We start from the raw sequence: 20,959 nt of genomic DNA, 5'->3' as shown, positions 1-20,959 counted from the left end.
TGACTTACTTCACTCTGTGTGACAGACTCTAGGTCTATCCACCTCATTACAGATAGTTCAGTTTCGTTTCTTTTTATGGCTGAGTAATATTCCATTGTATGTATGTGCCACATCTTCTTTATCCATTCATCCGATGATGGACACTTAGGTTGTTTCCATCTCCGGGTTATTGTGAATAGAGCTGCAATGAACATTTTGGTGCATGTCTCTTTTTGAATTATGGTTTTCTCAGGGTATATGCCTAGTAGTGGGATTGCTGGGTCATATGGTAGTTCTATTTGTAGTTTTTTAAGGAACCTCCATACTGTTCTCCATAGTGGCTGTGCCAATTCACATTCCCACCAGCAGTGCAAGAGTGTTCCCTTTTCTCCACTCTCTCTGTTTTCTTTATTGGGAGTCCCTGTAAGATACTGTTTCATCAGAGGGTTCCATGACTTTAAAAAGTTCAAAAACACTGGACTACGTGAAGGCTTGAAGGACACTTCTTAGTCTATTTTCACTCATATTTTCCACGAGCATTTATGGAGTACTTACCGTGTGCCAGGCACTGTTCTAGACACGTCAATAAACAGACATCCAAGACAGCCTGTCCACGTGCTCAGGGAGCAGGCACTGGGGCTTTGAGACAAGGTAATAGAAGCTCCCCTGTTGAAGCTCAAATCTTTTATCACAGGAAATTTTCCTGATTGTCATCACACTTCCATACAATAAGTCAAGAAAGAATCTCCAAATGGGCATGTAAAAGAAACAGATGCAGAGAGGTGGGGACTTTTCCTTACAGTCCCACGGTGAATGTGTGGGGAAAGCAGAAATTGAACTCTTAAGCCAACTGAGTCAGTGTCCCACAAGGTGACCCCAATTTCCTGCCCGTCCTCTCTCTTAGCCATACTTGTTAGGTACTCAGCCTGACACCCACCCCCAACTCGTCTCCCAGCCATCTCGACATCAGTACCAGAATCACAAACACCTACTAGAAGCAACCAAGTATACACATGGGTTAATTCAAGGTCATACCTGAATCCAGGACATCTGTGTCTTCATTCTTCATTCTTCTTTCCTGAGAGTATGCGAGTCTCACATGACAAGCTGTCCAGAGGAGGAAGAGCTCTGCTTGGGCCTGAGGCCTTTCCTAGCAGCCTCGCTTCATACACAGCTGGCAGGACAAAGATGAAACCGTCTCCACGTGGAGATGGAAGTGGAAGGAGTTCACTGTGCCTGAGCACAGGGGTCAAGAAAAGAGAGGGGGAAACTCTCTCAAAACCCAACACTCCCTGCTCCTGGGAGGAGTAGAAAAACCCTTCTGTAAGGAAATCTGACTTAGGGGATAACCCCACTTGGGGTATTTGAGGATCTGGTTCATCATTCTTCCTCTGCTTAATTAGAGTGGACTTCACAGGGAAGGAGACTCTGCAGGAAACACAGAGGAGAGGAAGGCAAAGGGACCACCCCACGAAGACCCTGCTCTCTGTCTCTGGCGTCGGTCTCTCTAGGATCCATCAGAAATGATGGGCTGGAAGGTGCTCCAATTAATTGCTTTCCGGCCCCGAGATGGCACCTCCATTGCCAGTCAAAGTTTTAATTAATCATGCCAGCAGATGGGCTGTCATGGACCCCAGCAGCCAGGGTAATGAACTCATTTATTATCAGGCTCCATCAGTGGGAGGCCATCCAGGCTTCTGGGAAAAGAATAGACACTCCTGACACCAAAGCCCAGGATACATTCAGTTTGGGGAAAGTCTCTGGAAATGCTTTGGTTTCAGACCATTCACTAGCCCTTAACAAGAGGGGGAAGGTGTAACATGGAAGGGACCTTGATAGCATGGTGCTTCAGATGATGCCGGAGGCTGGCCTGGTCCTCTGGTACCCCCTGCACCTGACTCGTGAAATGAGGGTGACACCATGGCAGGTATCCTTAAGCAGGGACACATCAGGATGCTTTGACACAGCAGTGTTCAGAGGTCCAGGCTCATTTTACGTCCTGGGCTGGCTCGTTCATTCTCCCCAGTACCCACACCATGACCAGTGTTTAATATGTTGTTGAGTTAAAGGAAAAATGGATAAATGAATACATAAATGTGGGGTGCCCAGCATGGAAGCTACCACTATTTTTTAAAAAAAGGTTTATTGAGCCCAGTGAGGTCTGAGGTTCTAAGCAGCACCTGACATAGGAGCCTGGATCTTATCATAGACACGGTTCTTGCTTTGGGGGGTCACAGTATACTGCCGTCAGGACTGGGACAGACAGAACACATAACAAGTGTGGCCAGAGAGTGGTCAGACAGTGTCACAGCCAGAAGGGACAGTAAGAATGCCTGGTCCGTCCCCTCCTTGGCTGAGGAGGCTGAGGACCAGCAGAGGGGACTCGACTAAGGTCACTCGCCTAGTTGGCGGCACAGCGGGGCCTGGAACCCAAGTCTCCTGAGTCCTACCCCTATTCTCTCAGTGTCTCCAGGCCACCTGAAATTCCTTCTACAACCTGCTCGCCGGGGTCACTCACAGCGGCCTGCCCTGTGTCCAGCTGACCCTGGCCCCCTGCTGTGCTTATCCTGCCCTTTGGGTTGGCATTTGTGTTTTCTTCTGCAGAATCCCTCCTTTCTCTCTCTGTAGTTTGTATGGGGGGTGGGGGACAACACTTTGCCCAGTACCCACACCTCCAGCTGTATCCCGAACTCAGAAGGAGTGATTAGGCTGGAGCCAGGCCACCCATCTTCATGTGTGTCCACACTTGGGAACAGGCCTGGGCCTCCCCACCTGCAAAAAGGGTCAGGGTGTCTGCTGTGCCCCGTGGTACATATCCCCCTCTTTGCTGAGCGGTGAACAGAGTAAACAGGGCTGTTCTATTGGGCCTGTATCCTTGGGGCATATCATCATGATTGTTTCCTGGTGTAGAAAAAAGATGAAGTGCACTTAGTCCCTGTTGTGAAATCAGAAACTCTAAAAGAAGTTAAGTCTCTCCCAGAGTTGGCACTCTGTGGCCATGGTCCTAAGAGAGGAAACAGTAACAGTTTTCCTCTGCCTACTATGCGCCAGTCAGATTTAATGGTGCAGTGGGTGACCTGCTGAGAACTTACCTGGTTTGTGTTTTGTCAGAATAACAGCAGTCACTTCCATGGCACTAGCTGTGCCAGGTGCTGAGACAAGCACCCTCCATATGTCAGTACATATTCCCATTTGGGAAGGTGAGGCCTAGGGAGACCAAGTAACATTTCCAAGTTCACAGAAGTAGTGCGTGGTGAAAGCCAGATTTAGATTGAGGTAGTCTGGCTCCCAGATCTGGGCTGTTAGTCACTTTACTACATGCTCTCCTGAGAAAGACAACCCAGTGAGCCGTAGTTGATGTTTCCCCAGCTCCTAGCAAAAGAGAGATGGACAGCTGAGGTTTTCAATTCAGCCTGCTCAGAAGCATGTTCACATGTTCAAACCCTACTGTTGGGAAAACAAAATGAATGCTTAGTGTTTCAAAGGCTTTTCAGAACTGGAAAGAAGCTTAGAGCTTGCAGGTTCTACAGGGCCGGATGCCTGACTCTGCCCCAGTGCAGTGCTTCCAGAGAAGAGAAGGGAACGGCTGTGTGTAGGGCTGAAGGAGGGACCCTGAGAGCTGGGCAGGTGTTGCAAGGTGCCAGGCGAGGAAGAGTTAAGCTTCTGCCCTTAGACAACATGCAGCCTGTCTGTGTGCGGTCTGTCTCGTAGAGACATGAGCACAGAGAGATCATTGTCTCCACAGTTAAAAACAACGGCAGGGGCTTCCCTGGTGGCGCAGTGGTTGAGAGTCCGCCTGCCAATGCAGGGGACACGGGTTCGTGCCCCAGTCTGGGAAGATCCCATGTGCCATGGAGCGACTGGGCCCGTGAGCCATGGCCGCTGAGCCTGCGCGTCGGGAGCCTGTGCTCCGCAACGGGAGAGGCCACAACAGTGAGAGACCCGTGTACCGCAAAAAAAACAATGGCAAACGTGTGATGATAAATGAAAATTTTAATCTTCTTTTGTGCCAGGGACAATAGGGAATGGTGAGGACCGTTGGCAACGGTAGCAAATGCCTCCTCTAAAGGAACCCACCCAGAAGTAACCATGTGGGTATATGGACTGAGGGTCATCATACTTGGGTTTTGTGGGGTTTTTTGAGAGAAGCTCTATATTTTTCTGTGAAATATCCTGATTTTTTAATGTGGGCTCCAAAGTCTGAGATTTTAGGTCCACTTGCTACCCCTGGGTTGTGGCTTGAGGAATGCACTGTGGAGGGTGGAGTCCTGTGGTGTTACCTCAGGTCAACTTCATCGTGAACCAACAGCTCTAGTTGGGAGAGGCCCAGCACTCTACATGGCCCTGCGTGGTGCATGGGACAGTGGCAGGTGGCTGCAGAGCCCCTTTGAGGACTCTGTAAGTCCCAGGGACAGGGAGGATCCCAAAAGCGTGACACTGAATTCCTACTGATTAGCTTAATGGGTGGCTTTTATCTAAACTGGAGGAATCTAAAGGATGTGACCTTTCTTGGTGTCCTGGGTGAGGCACAGCAAGCAGTTCATACAGGTCACAACAGCTTCATTGCATCCCTCACCACAGCCCTGAGAACTAAGAAGTAACCGCATGGTGTTAACAGATTCACACGGGCCAACTGCCCCAAAGGGACACAGTAAATGGGATTGTACATGCACGCCTAAGTACGCGGAGTCGGACAGACCGTGTTCCTTGGCTCACCACTCAGCAGCCGTGTGGTTTGGATCAACTTATAGTTTCTGGGCCTCCATTTCCTCATCTCTGTGAAGTAAGTGTAAAGCAATATCTATCAGTTGTGCCACGGGACAGACTTATTTAATGTACGAAAATGCTTAGCACGATGCCTCTCTCCTAAGGAGAACCCAATAAACGTTAGCTGTCACTGCTGTTCCCAAGCCCACGTCTCCAGGTGTCGCAGCCTCCGTAGCCAGTACGTGAGATGTACCAGAAGAGTAACACACACAGGGCTTCAAAGTCTCAGGATAAAAACAAAAACATACAATATCTCATTAGTGCTTTATATACTGATCTCATGTTGTAATGGTAATACCTTGGATATGTTGGGCTGACTAAAACGCATCAGAAAAATTAATTTCACTTATTTCCTCATTTTAATGTGGCTACTAGAAAGTTTAAAATCCCATGTATGGCTTATGTTAAATTTCTGTTGGACCGCATTGGAACCTAGAATAATGCCTGACCCAGAGCAGGCCTTCAAGAAATGTACGTTGGTGACAAAGTGAGAGAGTGGCATGGACATATATACACTACCAAACGTAACATAGATAGCTAGTGGGAAGCAGCCTCATAGCACAGGGAGATCGGCTCGGTGCTTTGTGACCACCTAGAGGGGTGGGATAGGGAAGGTGGGAGGGAGGGAGACGCAAGAGGGAAGAGATATGGGAACATACGTGTATGTATAACTGATTCACTTTGTTATACAGCAGAAACTAACACACCATTGTAAAGCAATTATACTCCAATAAAGATGTTAAAAAAAAAAAAGAAATGTATGTTGAATGAATGAATGGATGGAACAATGAATGAATGATTTCCATAGATTTCTCAGACCTTTGTCTTCTCGCCTGAGCCATATACCCTCTCTCTGGATCCCCTCCCCCTACACTGAATGCCCACCACATACTCTCAGCTAACAATCATCATTAGACAACCCTCCAGCCCCTGCACCCCACGTAACAGGGGATGACGACCCCAGGAGAGGAGGGCCTTGTGAAGGACAAACACCCAGTAAATGACAGAGCAAAGAGTGGAACCGAAATGTCTGTGCCTGTGTCTGTGCTTAAACACTACCTTGTTTTGCCAGTGAAACCCTAGATTTTTATAAACATATCTTCTTTTAAGACATGTTTAGGCAAGTGGAAATTCTCAGGGTAACGCAGAGTAAGTGGTCACATGGATAACTAGTGAAAAATGAGCTCTCAGGAGACCATGCCATCCCTCCCACTGAAACCTTAACCGCAAAATTAAGGTCAAGCTTAGCTCCAAGCACCCACCCCTCTAGTTAACATTGAGGTTGCAGCCCCTGAAGACAGTACTCAGCATTACTCTCATTTGGGGCATTGTGCCGTGTCTTTAAGTAAAAGGGCCTTGGGGTGTCCTTGTAATAGTGATAATAGTATTGAAAAAAGCCAAAAGAGTTGGCAATAGCTCTTTGGAAGTCTCTGAAATCATTAATATTATTGATCCAGAGAGGCTGCCAGTTGGCACTTGCTGAGTTGTTTCTCAGTTACACACACACACACACACACACCACTCCCACCACCACCAAAGTGCAGAGTCGGGGCCCAGGGAACCATGTGTTTGTCAGTAAAAGATTGTGGACAATACACTTAGAGTCAGTTAAATCCAAACGTGAGGTAGTTACGTAATGTCATCAATACCTGCAGGGAGGAAGGCCAAAGGCAAGTGGCGGAGCCAGATAAGAAGGACCAGCGTATACGAGAGTGATGAAAATATAAGACAAACGTAACACTGGATGTTTTTTCCAGTGTTGATCACTTCCTGATAATGGCTGTGAGTCTCTCTGTCCTATTTCTTCCTAGGACCTCAGAGTACTTTACAGGTTACACTCATTGTCCCCAGGCCCTGATAAGGCTTACAGGTGAGCCGAAGCCAGTCTTTCCACTGAGTGGAGGTGCTGGCCTAAGGACTCACCACACAGCTAGAGCAGAACTGGAAGCCGGGCCTTGCAAGTCACATACACTGACATTGCTCAACTGCACGATGACAACAAGCCATTGCCCAGATGCTTGGAGGCCCCAAAGGAGGAACAAGGCTTCATTCTCACTCTTGAGGACCTGAGAAGGTGAAGAAGATAGAAAAGAAACACCTAATGTTCAAGGGGACTCAGACCAAAGCAAGTCAACAGTTAGCCACAACTGGACAAGGCTGCAGGCATAAGGAACAGAGATTGCTGGAAACATGGCTTCTAGCAGAAAGTAAAACTGAATTTTAAAGGTGAAAGAGGATGTTGTCTGACTGGAAAGGAAGGATGGAGCCTTTTGATTTGGGGGTAGACCCTGAGGCCAGGAGGCGTGGCGTGAGCAGGTGGACGAGCTGACTGTCCTTGCTGGTTTCCCTGCAGAACACCTGGATGGGGACCATCTGGAAGTTGCTTTTTAGACTTAGTCCTTATGCAAGATGGTAACAGAGAGCTTGGGAAGACGGAAGTAGATTGGACCAGAAATCATCCTTTGGGTCATGGCTGTCGTTGATGGCCTTGCCTTCTTGCTTAACAAGATGTGGTTTTCAATAAAACGGAGTTTACTGTTCTCAGGGCTCCCACCGCGATGTTTTCGCAGAGCCGGAGTCGGGTGGGGGTAGGCGCTGGGCTGTAGGAACTGGGTTTGGCCGGAGCCCTGGAAACGTCCACCTGCTGAGAGCTCCAGGTGTCTCCCTGCCAGCATGATGAACATGACACAGGACGCAAAAGTGGGGCAAGTGGGAGAATGAATTGAAGTCAAGGAAAGGAAGCAACTTGTGAAAACCCAGCAAACAAGATGCCATCAGCAGTGAAAGTCAATGAGGCGAACACCATCTGGCCCCGAAGATGAATGGAGTGAAAAAGGACAGCCTGGCCTCCCAGGGATCCAGGCTCCAACTGGGCACAGAGTCGCATTCATGCCTGCCTGAGACGAGCCTGGGCTGGGGGGCAAGCGATAGTGCATTTCTGCAGAGCAGGACCTTGGAGAGAGACTTGTCCCTTGATAATGAATCAGGGCATATTTCCACCTAATGGAAATGCTTCAGCAGGAAAGAGTTACAATAGCTGCTTTATTTCTATCTGCACACAGAGCAGAATTCGGGGCTTTGGATACAATGAGCTGTCCTTGAGAGAGCACAGCTGGTTTGCATCTGACCACCTGCATTCACTCACTTGTTTCTGCGTTCATCCATCCTTCCATTCATTCATCTCTCTCTTCCTCTCCTTTTCTATCTCTGCTGCTTTAGTCCATCCTCAGTGTGTTGCTTCCCAGTGCTTGCTAGGGTCTCCTGTCTGGCCCACCTCCCTCTGAGCCCTCCTCTGTGTGACCACCAGAACCTCTTTCCAAGCCCAAATCTGCTCTAAAAGCCCTCCAATCTTCCACAGCTCCCTGCTGCTCACATGTAATACCCCCCAGGATGGGGCCACTGCAACCAGTCCGCCTCATCTCTTGCTGCATCATGCCTCCCCACACCCTAGCCTACACTCCATTCATGCCCAACTATTACAGGCCACCAATGAGCCCCGTTGTTTCATGCTTTGGTGTCTTTGCTTATGCACGTTCCTCATCCTGGAACATCTTCCCTTTTGTCTTCTCCCACATTCCCTCACCTACATGCCTGCTGATACTTACTTAAGCATAAAGACCAAGAAACTGTGCCCTCATATCTCCTGCTGCAGGCAGCATAATTGATGATGCCCCCAGCTGCTGTCCTGCTGGAGGCGCCACCACGTTCCTGCTGAGGCCATGATTCTTGTGGGCTGCTCCCAGACAGCAACTGGGCACAATGGGTCACTAAGGCAGCCCCATCCAACAAGATCTGAGATTCCTGCAATGGCAGCTTTGACTCAAGGACTCGCCATTGGTCTGGCAAAACGCTTCTTGTAACTGCCCTGCAGTCTGAGCCTCTTCCTACCCTTCCCTCCTTTCCCGCAGGTGTCAGGCCACACTGTGGTCTGAGGGCTCTTCTCCCTCCACCAACAAATCTCCTGCATGTCTAGTCTTCCCTTTACGTGGACCTGAACTAATATACCAAGTTAGCATCACCTCTTTCGTGAAGACTTTCCTAACCTCCCTCAGGTAGAATTGAACACTCTCTCCTTCATATCCTTCCCTCTGCCTTGGATGCACTTTTCATGATGGCACCAATGACTGCTCACTGTAATGATCTGTCTGTACGGCTACCTGTGCCCCCCAGACTGTAAACTCCATGAAGACAATGGGTTCACTGTCTTATTTGTTTTGTCAACATCTCTGCCTAGTACAGTACCTGTTATATTCAGATGCACCGTAATGTTTATGAAATGAATGAATGATTGATCTAGTTATTCATTTATTAGTTCCCATCATCCTAGATCACGCGTTAGGTCCTGAGGATAGAAAGGTTAACAAATCAGAATCCCCGCCTTTAAAGCACTCTCAGGCTGGTTGGTGGAATTAGCATGCATATAACTATTTTAGAGGGGAGAATGGAATAGCTGCTGTCAACATGGTGCAAGAAAAGGACATAAGAACCCAGAAGAAGGCATGATTGCTTCCCACTAGGGGTGGAGGAGGGGGCGTCAGGGAAGGCATCTGAGAGAACGTAGCATCTGGACTGGGCCCTGTAGGATCTGGACCGGGCCCTGTAGGATCTGGACTGGGCCCTGTAAGATCTGGACTGGGCCCTGTAAGATCTGGACCGGGCCCTGTAGGATCTGGACCGGGCCCTGTAGGATCTGGACCGGGCCCTGTAGGATCTGGACTGGGCCCTGTAAGATCTGGACCGGGCCCTGTAGGATCTGGACCGGGCCCTGTAAGATCTGGACTGGGCCCTGTAGCATCTGGACCGGGCCCTGTAAGATCTGGACCGGGCCCTGTAGCATCGGGACCGGGCCCTGTAGCATCTGGACCGGGCCCTGTAAGATCTGGACCGGGCCCTGTAGGATCTGGACCGGGCCCTGTAGGATCTGGACCGGGACCTGTAAGATCTGGACTGGGACCTGTAAGATCTGGACCGGGCCCTGTAGGATCTGGACCGGGCCCTGTAGCATCTGGACCGGGCCCTGTAAGATCTGGACCGGGCCCTGTAGGATCTGGACCGGGCCCTGTAAGATCTGGACCGGGCCCTGTAAGATCTGGACTGGGCCCTGTAGCATCTGGACCGGGCCCTGTAAGATCTGGACCGGGCCCTGTAGGATCTGGACCGGGCCCTGTAAGATCTGGACCGGGCCCTGTAAGATCTGGACTGGGCCCTGTAAGATCTGTACTGGGCCCTGTAGCATCTGGACTGGGCCCTGTAGGATCTGGACTGGGCCCTGTAGGATCTGTAAGATTTATGCGTGGAGCGTGACAGGAGGAAACTTCCAGGCCAGAGACACTGCATAAACAAGGGCACAGAAGGGTGATGTGATGAGGGCTATTTTGTTAATTTTATCATGAAAATATCCAAATACACACCAAGAAGAAAGTATCTCGCTCGTTTTACTTTCTCTTTTGTTGGTGTCATTGCCACTGAAGAAAGCTTTGTTTATCTGATGTTTGTTTGTTTACTCTGCCTGATTCCCCAGGGTCTCCATCTGCCTCAGAGCCCAGAAGGCAGCCCTCACCTTGTTTGTTTTCAGATTCTCCACGTTGTCAATCTCCTTGACTGACTTTCCCCAGTCACATCTGGCAGGCTCCAAGGCCAGGACTGGCGCTCGGGAGGCTTCAGGCATTTGGCTGGACAAACAGGAGCCTGCAGTGACTATCCCAGCTGATGCATCCCTGGACAGAGGACTGACTGGCTCCTCTTATCAGAGCTCAGTGGCTCCTGATGGCTGCAGCCCGAGTGGGCATGAGGAGGGGTGCGCTGGCATCATACATCCCGTCCACCATCGTCTGCTGTTGGAAGACATCATCTGGCTGCTGCTTGAAAACCCTCTCCTAGGGAGGACTTGGAAGGTGGGAAAAGAGGAGTATGGGAGAGAAGGGGAAAGAACCAGCTGCCTGCAACCTGGATGATGCTGGCTCTGTGCTGGCCAGCTTTGCCTGCAGCCTCTTCTGGCACATGCAGAGCTGGACCAGCAGGAGGCCCTCGGTGCCTCTCAGCCAGGCTTCTCTTGAGTGTGTGCTGGCAGCAAAAACTCATGATCTCTGGGAGATCATGAGTTTTCCCTAGAAAACCTCTGGTCTGAAGGCCCATGGCCAAAATGAACTTGGGGGAGGCCACTCCTAGAATCCAACTTGAGATCCTCCTTCCTGCCGTTGCCCTCCCTAGAACAGCAAGTGAACTCTCAACTGCAAAGTTCTTGGCTCTCAAACTGTCTTTATCATAGAAACACAGAACCTTGGAAGCCCCAGGAATCTTCCACTCCACACCCCTTCAGGGCAGCCCCTCCTTCAAAGCAAAGTTCTCAGGAAAGATGAGGTAGGGCTTCCTCCAACTGCAAGGTACCTATTTTCTAAAAAGATTTTAATCATTGTTTTCAATAGTCACTTAAATGTTCCACTCTATATAGGTACCGTATTTTTTAAACTACACAAATATAACATCAGTTTATTCTTCTTATTAAAATGAAAACAACATAAACAGAGAGAAATTTCCTCTTCACATTTCCCAACTTCACCCTCTCCCAGAGAGAAAGAGCTCTGATTAGTTTGGTGGTATCCATCCATATTCCTTTGGAGTATGGCGTTTTAAAATTGAAATGTGGGTGGGGTTCTTTTTTGGTTCTTCTACACATACACGATCATTGTGCATATTGCCCTATAGATGATGTGTTTTAGTTGACAACATGACTTTGAGATCCGTCCCTGTAGGTCCTTCCAGGTCTATGACATTCTCTCTGATGCCGGTGGTATCCCACGGTTTCTGTATCTCACATGTCATCACTCCCATGTTGACAGACATTTAGGGTTTTTTTTCCAATTTGCTTCATTATTACAGTGATGCCACTCTGATCCTCATTTCCCAAGCTCTTTAAGAAGGCAACATCTGCCACTGTCTCTCTAGAAGAGTTCCAGAGAAATAGAACCCCTGGGTTGAAAGATATGTGCACTTTACACTTAATAGAATACTACGAAATGGCCCTCCAAAATAGCACAGTAATTTATCTGCCTATACACAGGGTGGGGCAGGGGCCCCTTGCTGGCTTAACCGGCATCCCTTCTCATCTCCTTTTCCCTTGGTGCATTCCACAGGAGGCACTGAGAAGATAAATAATCACTTTCCCAGCCCCTCCAGCAGCTAAGGGTGGCTCTGTGACACATTTCTGGCAAAAAAAAAAAAGAAAAAAAAAACACATGGAAGCATCTAGGTATAGAAGTGTTCTGGGAAAGCTTTTGTTTTTCCCGAAATAAAGGAAGGATGTGACAGGGTCACCCCTTCTTTCTTTCCTGCTTTGAACTATTATAGTCCACGTGAGACTCTGAGGTCACAGCCACAGTTGACAAGTCAACAGACTAAGGATGCCTGAGCAGAAAGACAGAAAGAGCCTGGGTCACCGGTGGCATTATTGAGCAGCTGTATTGATGCCAACAGCCACTTATTCTGGATGTCTCATTGCAGAAGAAAAATAAAGCCTCAGTTGTTTCAGCTTCTCCTAGTTGGGTATCTGTTACTTGCAGCTGAATGAAAACCAGACAAGACAGAGTATTGGTGCCAGGTACCCAGTTTTGCTTTCACTTAACCTTGCTTTTTATATGCTATGGTAATGGTATAACTTTCTTATTACTCTGTTGAGCAATAAAATGATAATAGAAGTAATTTATTCACTGCCTACTTTATGTGCATTACTTCTGATATTACAAAGATCCTGAGAGGAAAACTGATTATCCAGAGACCAGAAAAGCAAGTGACTTGCCCCCAGAGGAGCTGTGGCTGCTTCCATAGGTCCCCATACATAAAGTCAGGAACCCAGGGTGGTTTATTTAATCCAATAAGAACAGTAACAGTAGCAGTAAGGTGGCACATGTGTATGGGGCCATGCCATTTACATGGTCAGTGCTAGGGAGAATGGGAAACCCTTTGGCTGTGGCTGGTGGGTCAAGGTCTTGTTCTCAGCTTTGCCTCTTACCTTCTGCTCTGAATCTTGGTATCCTGGCTTCTGTTCTGGGATCTCATAACTGGATCCTGCCCATTCCAATAACTTTAAATCAGAGTTCTGATTAAGGTCTGTCTACTTGTCATTTTAGGTCCTGTCACTGTCACCCCTGATGCAATCTTAAGAAAAAAATTGAGGGGCTTCCCTGGTGGCACAGTGGTTGAGAGTCCACCTGCTGATGCAGGGGACATGGGTTCATGCCCCGGTCCGGGAAGATCCCACATGCTGCAGAGTGGCTAGGCCTGTGAGCCATGGCCACTGAGCCCGCGCGTCCGGAGCCTGTGCTCCGCATCGGGAGAGGCCACAACAGTGAGAGGCCCACATACCGCACAAAAAAAAAAGGAAAGAATTGAAAAGATATTGTTTAAAAGGACACTCTTCTCCTGTAGGCTGTGCATATTACCTTCCTGTTTAATCATTGATAACCTTGAACAGATTCATGAAAATAGTTAGGGGAGAATAATAGGTGCAAATGCTTGCACTGTGCCAACTTGGGCCCCAAACCAACAGGAAACGGGGGCAACCCATCCCAGTGCTTTTGGTCCCAAACCAATGCACCATGGATTTCACCCAAAGTTCTGTCATGGGGTGTATAGAAATCTTTGTATTCATGATGGATATTTTTGGTTGCAAGAAACATATATCCAGCTTAGACTAATGCAAGCAAAAATAGAATGTATTGGCAAATGTCCTGGGATATCTAGCCGAGAAACTGGCTCAATCATGGATCTGGGAGAGAATCAGCACCATCTCTCTCCTGCTTTTTTGCTTTGCATGTCTCTACCTTATTCTGATAGATAGATGCTTTCTACATGGCAGAAAGTGAGGTCTTTCATTTTTGCTGACTCCCAGCTAGGAACCATGGTGGAAGGAAACAGCGTTTCCCACTAGCTCTGATAGGAAAATCCCAAGGAGGACTTGGATGGGTTTTGGTCACATGTCCATTTCTGAACCAATCCCTGTGGACAGAGACGTAAGATACTTTGGCCATCCAGCCTGGGTCACAGTACCACCCCTAGTGGGAGTGGTTTTAGGGATTCAACCCTACCAAAACCACATGGTATGTGTTCCCCATGGGAAAGAGTGTCTCTGTGTACTAGATAGACAAAAGCACCAAGTGTGCACCAAAATGATTTGAGGAGTTGTGGATGGCATGAGATGATGCTTCAGCCTTGATTGAGGCTTTTGCAAGGGGGACTAGGGCTTACAACAGTGTCACCATGATTCACTAGGCAGCTGTGGGCTTAGCATGCTCAGGGTGGTGGCAACTCCAGAATTTCTACATCCCTTCTTTGAAGAGACACAGTGGCCTGTGTTGGAGGGTGTGGAGGGTCCCCTTCTCAACAAGGCACCCCTTGGAATGGCCACTGGCTGGGGCAGAAAAGGTGATATCCCATATCCAACCTCTAGACAAAGAGGCTGCTCAAACCAAGTGACATGACAGAGCCCAGGGGGCCTGAGAGAGATGAACATTTTCCTGCCTCTCACCACCTGTTACCTGGGTGTCTTCATTCTCCTGAGGAAATCCAAAGAGCTGCTCAGTCAAGAGACCTGGACTCAGTGTCACTTTTTAGGAAATGCATGTGTCATTCACTCTATTTCTGTGTATGTGTCTGTGTGTCAAATGCACATACACAGTTGTGATCTTTTTGGCTAAAGGAACTCAAGACAGCCCTGTACCTGTTTGATGATGATTAAAATTCCTCCCCTTACAGGGTTACTCCTCTTGCTTAGAAATAGTCTCCTCTTAAAAATGCAAATTCCACAGGAGAGGGAAGAGTGTTAACTTACTTATTTACAGTTAGTAAGAGGAATCTTGTCAGGCTCTTTCATGAGAACAACTTTTGATAAGAAATGCTGAGCCTCTTACTAGAGTCTAGTAACCAGAGACTGAGATCCTTGAAGATGGTTATATCTGGTTTATATTTGAGATACCTACTTGGAGAGAACCTTCCACATAGCAGTTTCTCATTGCAGGTTTTTATATGAATAATCTTCAAATTACTTCAAAATTTCTGGTAAAAGTATATTATACACAACTGTAAGTGGTAATACTTTGGGTTAGAGGGAGACTTAGGTGGAGGAATTTCATCCAACATTTGGGCTTAACCTATAGTCAAAATAAAGAGATGGGGTGGGAGGGAGGGAGAGGCAAGAGGGAAGGGATATGGGAACAGATGTATATGTATAACTGATTCACTTTGTTATAAAGCAGAAACTAACACACCATTGTTAAGCAATTATACTCCAATAAAAAATAAATAAATAAATAAAATAAAATAAAAAATAAAGAGATGGTGGTAAAGATAGAGAACGGAAACCCTGTGTTCAGGAGATTCTGGAAATTCAAGTAGGAAGTGAATGAAAAAAATTTTAGTGTCTGAATTATTAAAAACCCTGATGAGGGCATCAACATTTCCATAGCATGAGGGATGGAGAGGTTCCAGCAGACTTCAGCTAACTTTGAGGGGCAGGTGACACAGATGGTGTCTGGGTTACATCCAACTGGTGTAGGGCCCATTCACTTTTCTCCAACATCTCTTGAATCAGGATAAACCTTTTAAATGCATTTTCACTTTTCTGAGAGGCAGTAGAATGTAGTGGTCAACAGCCCAACATACGGCACCAGACTGCGGAGATATAAATTCTAGTGCTGCCGTGTGCGGCTACATGACCTTGGGCAGCGTGTTTAACCTCTCCGTGCCTCAGTGTCCTCACTAGAAAAATGAGAATAATAGTAGTTCCCAACTTTATGGGGTTGTTTTGGGGCATTAAACAAGTTAATATACATAAAAAGCTTGAGATGAGTCTTGGCATATAGAGAGTACTATATGTTTGGCTAATTTTATTATTTCCCCAATGTGACTGGGGAAAAGGGCAGTGTTACCAGATGGAGAGCTTGAGCATCCACGTTCTTATGTAACAGATGCAGAAGCAGATTGTCCCCTCCCCATCTGAGAGGGCCCCTCAGGATCATGGATACCCTGGAGGTGCTCTGTGCCATGCTGCCACCTGGCCCAGGTACCACGCCTTTCCTTGCTGGCAGGGCCTTAGGTGGACAGCAAAGCACCAGACTTCAACCAGCACCAGGGGCACTGAGGATGCTCTGTTTTCAGGACTTTTCTCTCTCAAAAATTAAGAAGACACGGGCACAGGGTGAGCCTGCTTTTCTTTTCTTCCCTAACCCTCCTCAACCACAACTTCTTCTCTTCCCTAAACATCTACTGAGCCCTTGGGTCAAAACTGAGTGTGCTGGGGAGGTGTTTGGTACACGGTTATGGGTCACTCATTTAAAGATGAGGCACTCGCCTCAGTGGCCAGTGGTCGGGGCTCAGGAGGGCACTGAGGACTGTAGTTCTCATCAGACTGGGGCTTGGGCAGGAAGAAAGCCTTCGCCCAGTGGATTCTTATTCCCACGAGAGGCTGGGTGAGGAGAGGATAGGATGCTGGAGGGGGAGAGGCAGCAAGAAGAAGGACCCTATGGTGGGACAAGGGTGCTTAGGCACCAACCCAGTGCAGCCCAGACCCTGGACTCAGATCTGGGGTGAAGCCAGTCCCAGATCCTCACCACTTAGAGTCATCTTGGAGTGTTACTTAATCATCTATGGCACCCCAAGCACTTCCCAGTTCCCACATGCCCTTCTGCGGACAAGGGTGGGTGGAGATGTAGGGGTCGGGGGAGGTTTTAGGATCACTGCAATAAACTCAGACCCTTACAGGTGAAAATCGTCCTTGTTTGCTTGTTACTTAACAGGATAATTTGAGAAAAGGTGATAAGGAATAATGCAAAATGTGTTTCCCATCTTGCCCCCAGCTCTCTCACATCCACACTATAATGCATTCTGCTTACAAAGCACATCATTTCTCTTAGAAATTGGTTGTTGTTGTATCCAAACCATGCTTCTACTCTCTGTTATCTTTGAATCTCATGGGGCAAAACAAAAAACAGCAGTATATTATCTCATAGGTACTTAAAAATTCTATGATTTTCGTGGTTCTGTGCTCTAAGATGGTTACAGATTTGATTCTCCTGGTATACAGGGACAAGGCCTCTTGTGGGGTAATAATTGTGGGGTCCTCCTAAATTTTATGGGCTATTTTTAGACCTCCCCCCCAACCCACTATTCTACACCACTCACTTGGAACCAGGGGCAAAGTCTAGTCCCCAAATAGGATAATTTTTACTTTTTTTTTTCTAGAAAAGGCTTCTGTGATTCCTTATGGAAACTGACCCTTTGTCCATAAAAATATGGTTGAGAACTTCCCTGGTGGTACAGTGGTTAAGAATCCGTCTGCCATTACAGGGGACGCAAGTTCAAGCCCTGGTCTGGGAAGATCCCACATGCCACGGAGCAACTAAGCCCGTGAGCCACAACTACTGAGCCTGTGCTCTGGAGCCCGAGAGCCACAACTACTGAGACTGCATGCCACAACTACTGAAGCCTGGACGCCTAGAGCCCGTGCTCCACAACGAAGAGAAGCCACCACAATGAGAAGCCCACGCACCGCAAAGAAGAGTAGCTCCCACTCGCTGCAACTAGAGAAAGCCCACGTTCAGCTACAAAGACCCAACACAGCCCAAAATAAAATAAATAAATAAATAAATAAATAATTTTAACCCAACTATTAAAAAAAAAAAATATATATATATATATATATATGGCTGAATTGTGTCTTTTGTCCTTTGAGAATTCCCCACTGTCCAGATAAAGCCAACTTTCTACTATAGCAGCTTCCATTCAACCAGTGTATTAACTGAACAATATCAAAAATTGTTAGGTACCCTCAATTTTGTTGGTAGGGGACAGAAACAGTTTATAATTATTAAGTCCCAATTTCTCCAACCTCCAAAAATTTTCAACAGATCTCTACCATATGAGCCCCCTGCATTGTCCTGTCCCAGATTTCCCTTTATTTGGTGCCAGTTGTCCTGCAGGAGTGGACACCTGTCCTGCCAGGTTGCCTGGGATGGAATTCTGGCTGGTGATTATGAACTAGTGACTTAACCTCTTTGCCTCAGTGCCCACATCTGTAAAATGAAGATAATAATGGTATCTACTTCATCAGTTGTTGGAATACTAGGTATGTCGATGCATATAAATATTTAATTGGGTGCCTGGACATAGCAAGAGCTTTAGGTGTTAGCTGGTATCTTGTCCCATGCAAGGGGCCATACTTGGGAATGATGTGCAGGTGAATTCTCTGGACTATTTCTCATCGTTCTGCATTGGATAAATCTACAGGAAATCTAGGCCTTTACTTGCGGTATGAAGAATGCATTGCACATTTGGAAAAGGACAGTGGTCTCAGGTTGTCAGGGTGCACTTCTACCTCGAACCCCAGAGATGCATATAAAATATAAAAACCCAGCTCGCTCATTTTTGTACCCAAAAGCACCATTCCCCAAGGCACAGGGAATTTACCATCCTGTTGGGTAGAGAGGTCAAATGTTGACCTTCTCTATTCTATGATTGACCTTGAGAACTGGAGTGTAAGTTGATAGAAGTGGAGGCATGTCTCCTGCACGCTGGAAGGTCCTTCCGTTCTCTTCCAGGAGTGTCTTATTCACTCAAAAATATTTATTGAGGGCTTCCCTGGTGGCGCAGTGGTTGGGAGTCCGCCTGCTGGTGCGGGGGACAAGGGTTCGTGCCCCTGTCCGGGATGATCCCACATGCCGTGGAGTGGCTGGGCCCGTGAGCCATGGCCGCTGAGCCTGTGCGTCTGGAGCCTGTGCTCCGCAGCGGGAGAGGCCACAACAGTGAGAGGCCCGCGTACAGCAAAAAAAAAAAAATATATATATATATATATATATATATTATTGAGCACCTACTGTATGCCAGGCACTACTGTAGGTCTGTAGGTCCTGGATATATAGTGGTAAACAAGACAGATGTGGTCTTGATCTCTTGGTGCTTACATCATGAAGATCCAACAAACTCCAGAATCCTATTAGAACTTTTCATTAACTACCTCTTCTTTTTATTTATTTATTTATTTATTTATTTATTTATTTTTTGCAGTACGCGGGCCTCTCACTGTTGAGGCCTCTCCCGTTGCGGAGCACAGGCTCCGGACACGCAGGCTCAGCGGCCATGGCTCACGGGCCCAGCCGTTCCACAGCATGTGGGATCTTCCTGGACCGGGGCACGAATCCGTGTCCCCTGCATCGGCAGGCGGACTCTCAACCACTGCGCCACCAGGGAAGCCCAACCACCTCTTCTTCAATACAGTATATTCTGAATGATGACCCTGCATGACCACAATGTTCTGAAGCTCCCTGCGAGTCACCAAAGAAAGACGACATTATGGCCATTATATTTTGTTGCATTCTGATACTTTTTTGAAAATCGATAATGCATGTCTGGACACATCTATATTTTTCATAAATGTATGTATATATTTTGGCCGTGCCATGTGGCTTGTGGGATCTTTGTTCCCCGACCATGGATTGAACCCGGGCCCTCGGCAGTGAAAGTGCCGAGTCCTAACCACTGGACCGCCAGGGAATTCCCACATAAATATTTAATTAACCTGAATGGCCCATTCCTAGACTACAAGAAAAAAGAGATACCTTCACACTACATGAATTACTTGTATGGTTTTGTTGGTTTTCACTTGTATGTTTTCTTTGTATGTGTCATTTGGTCTCTCCTTAATCATATGTCTTTTCTGACCCTCTGGATCGTGAGCTTCATCAAGGGAGGAACCTTCCTAAGCCTGTGCACATCCCACTGAAGATGTTGCCTGACCAACTGCCGGCCCCAGGAAGGAGGGCCAGGTCAGGCTGGAGGGAGGGAAAGCCTTGCCTGCTGCCTAGTGATATGTCTGAGCCCCCTCTCAGGGCCTGCTCTGGGGGCTGTTTTCTGATGTTCAAAGGAAAACTGTCAGGGGAATGAGGTCCTAACATGCCCCTCACCTGTGGTTCTCTTAGCTTCTCTGAAATGACCAAATGGGGAGAAAACTCTCCAAATTTCCTCCTAGCACTAGTGGTCTCTGCTTCCAGGAGTCCTGGGCCGAAACCTGGGAAAAGTTGGGGAGCTGGTCCTCTTTTTGACTTGAAGGAATTCACCTGCTAGGAAGACAAGAAGAGGCCAGGAGTCCCAGGGCTTCACTGTAGGTTCTCACACACACACACACACACACACACACACACAGGCCCTGCCCCACCTGTACCCTCAAAGGAGAAACCATTTCTTGTGAGGGAGAAGACTCTAGGGGTGGAGCAGACACAGGAGAAAGGGAAAGCAAATTATACCATAGAGGGAAAACAGGACAGAGAAAGGAAAAACTCACATATGGGAAAGGACACTAGTGGTAGGGAAAGAAATTTTATTTTCAAGCTTTTAAGAGAATAATACAAACAACAGAGAGTTTTAAAAAACCCTAAAAACTAGTTTAAAAAAGTACTTGACAGTGTCCCTTTCATACCCACGGATGATGCAGCCATTGTGCAATGACAACAAGAAACTCTGCAGGTGACCACCCCGTGGCCTTCCCTGGCAGGGTCCCAGAACCATCAGGCAGGCTCAAGGGACAGTGCTCCCTGCCAGGGTCCCTGGGCCCGCCTCGCTGCATGGGAGGGACCAGGGAGCAGGGAGCACTGAGGGATTAGCCAAACTGCCCTCGGGGGAGGGTCCCGAACAGCAAGGAATACTTAGATTGGTCTCCACTCCACTCCTTGGGGCACATCCGGCCAACTTCCTCCCATTCGCTGCAGCAGCTCTCCTGGGAGACCCTGGGCAGGAGGTGCCCTGCCATGGTGGGCCCTGGGTCTCAGCAGGTGCCAAACCAGGAGGGGCCGTGGCACTGAGCATGTCGTGGCCATGGGTGGTATTGGGTGGTTGAGAAAATCACTCCTGGATTGACAGCTTTGAAGGCTGAAGCCACAGCATCAGGACTGTGCTCAAGATACCCATGGGAAATCTGTACTGTTGTTGTGTGTGTGTGTGTGTGTGTGTTTCCTGTAAACATCTTTGAGCCAAATCACCATAAAATAAAGTAACAAGGGCACAGAAAGACACCCTACTCCAAACCTACGCCCCTTTTGAGCCCATCTGAAATTGGGAGTTCCCAGTCTGGAAGGTTTGGAAGGGGAAGAAACGCCCCTCCCTCTGGCCACTCAGGTCAGCATCTCCCTCCCTGCACCACTGCCCCTGAGGCCTGAGTCAGGAATCCTGC

Source organism: Hyperoodon ampullatus, assembly GCF_949752795.1.
Source record: "Hyperoodon ampullatus genome assembly, chromosome: 8".
Lineage (NCBI taxonomy): Eukaryota > Metazoa > Chordata > Mammalia > Artiodactyla > Ziphiidae > Hyperoodon > Hyperoodon ampullatus.
The sequence above is the reverse complement of the archived record's forward strand: the minus strand, read 5'-3'. Positions refer to the sequence as shown.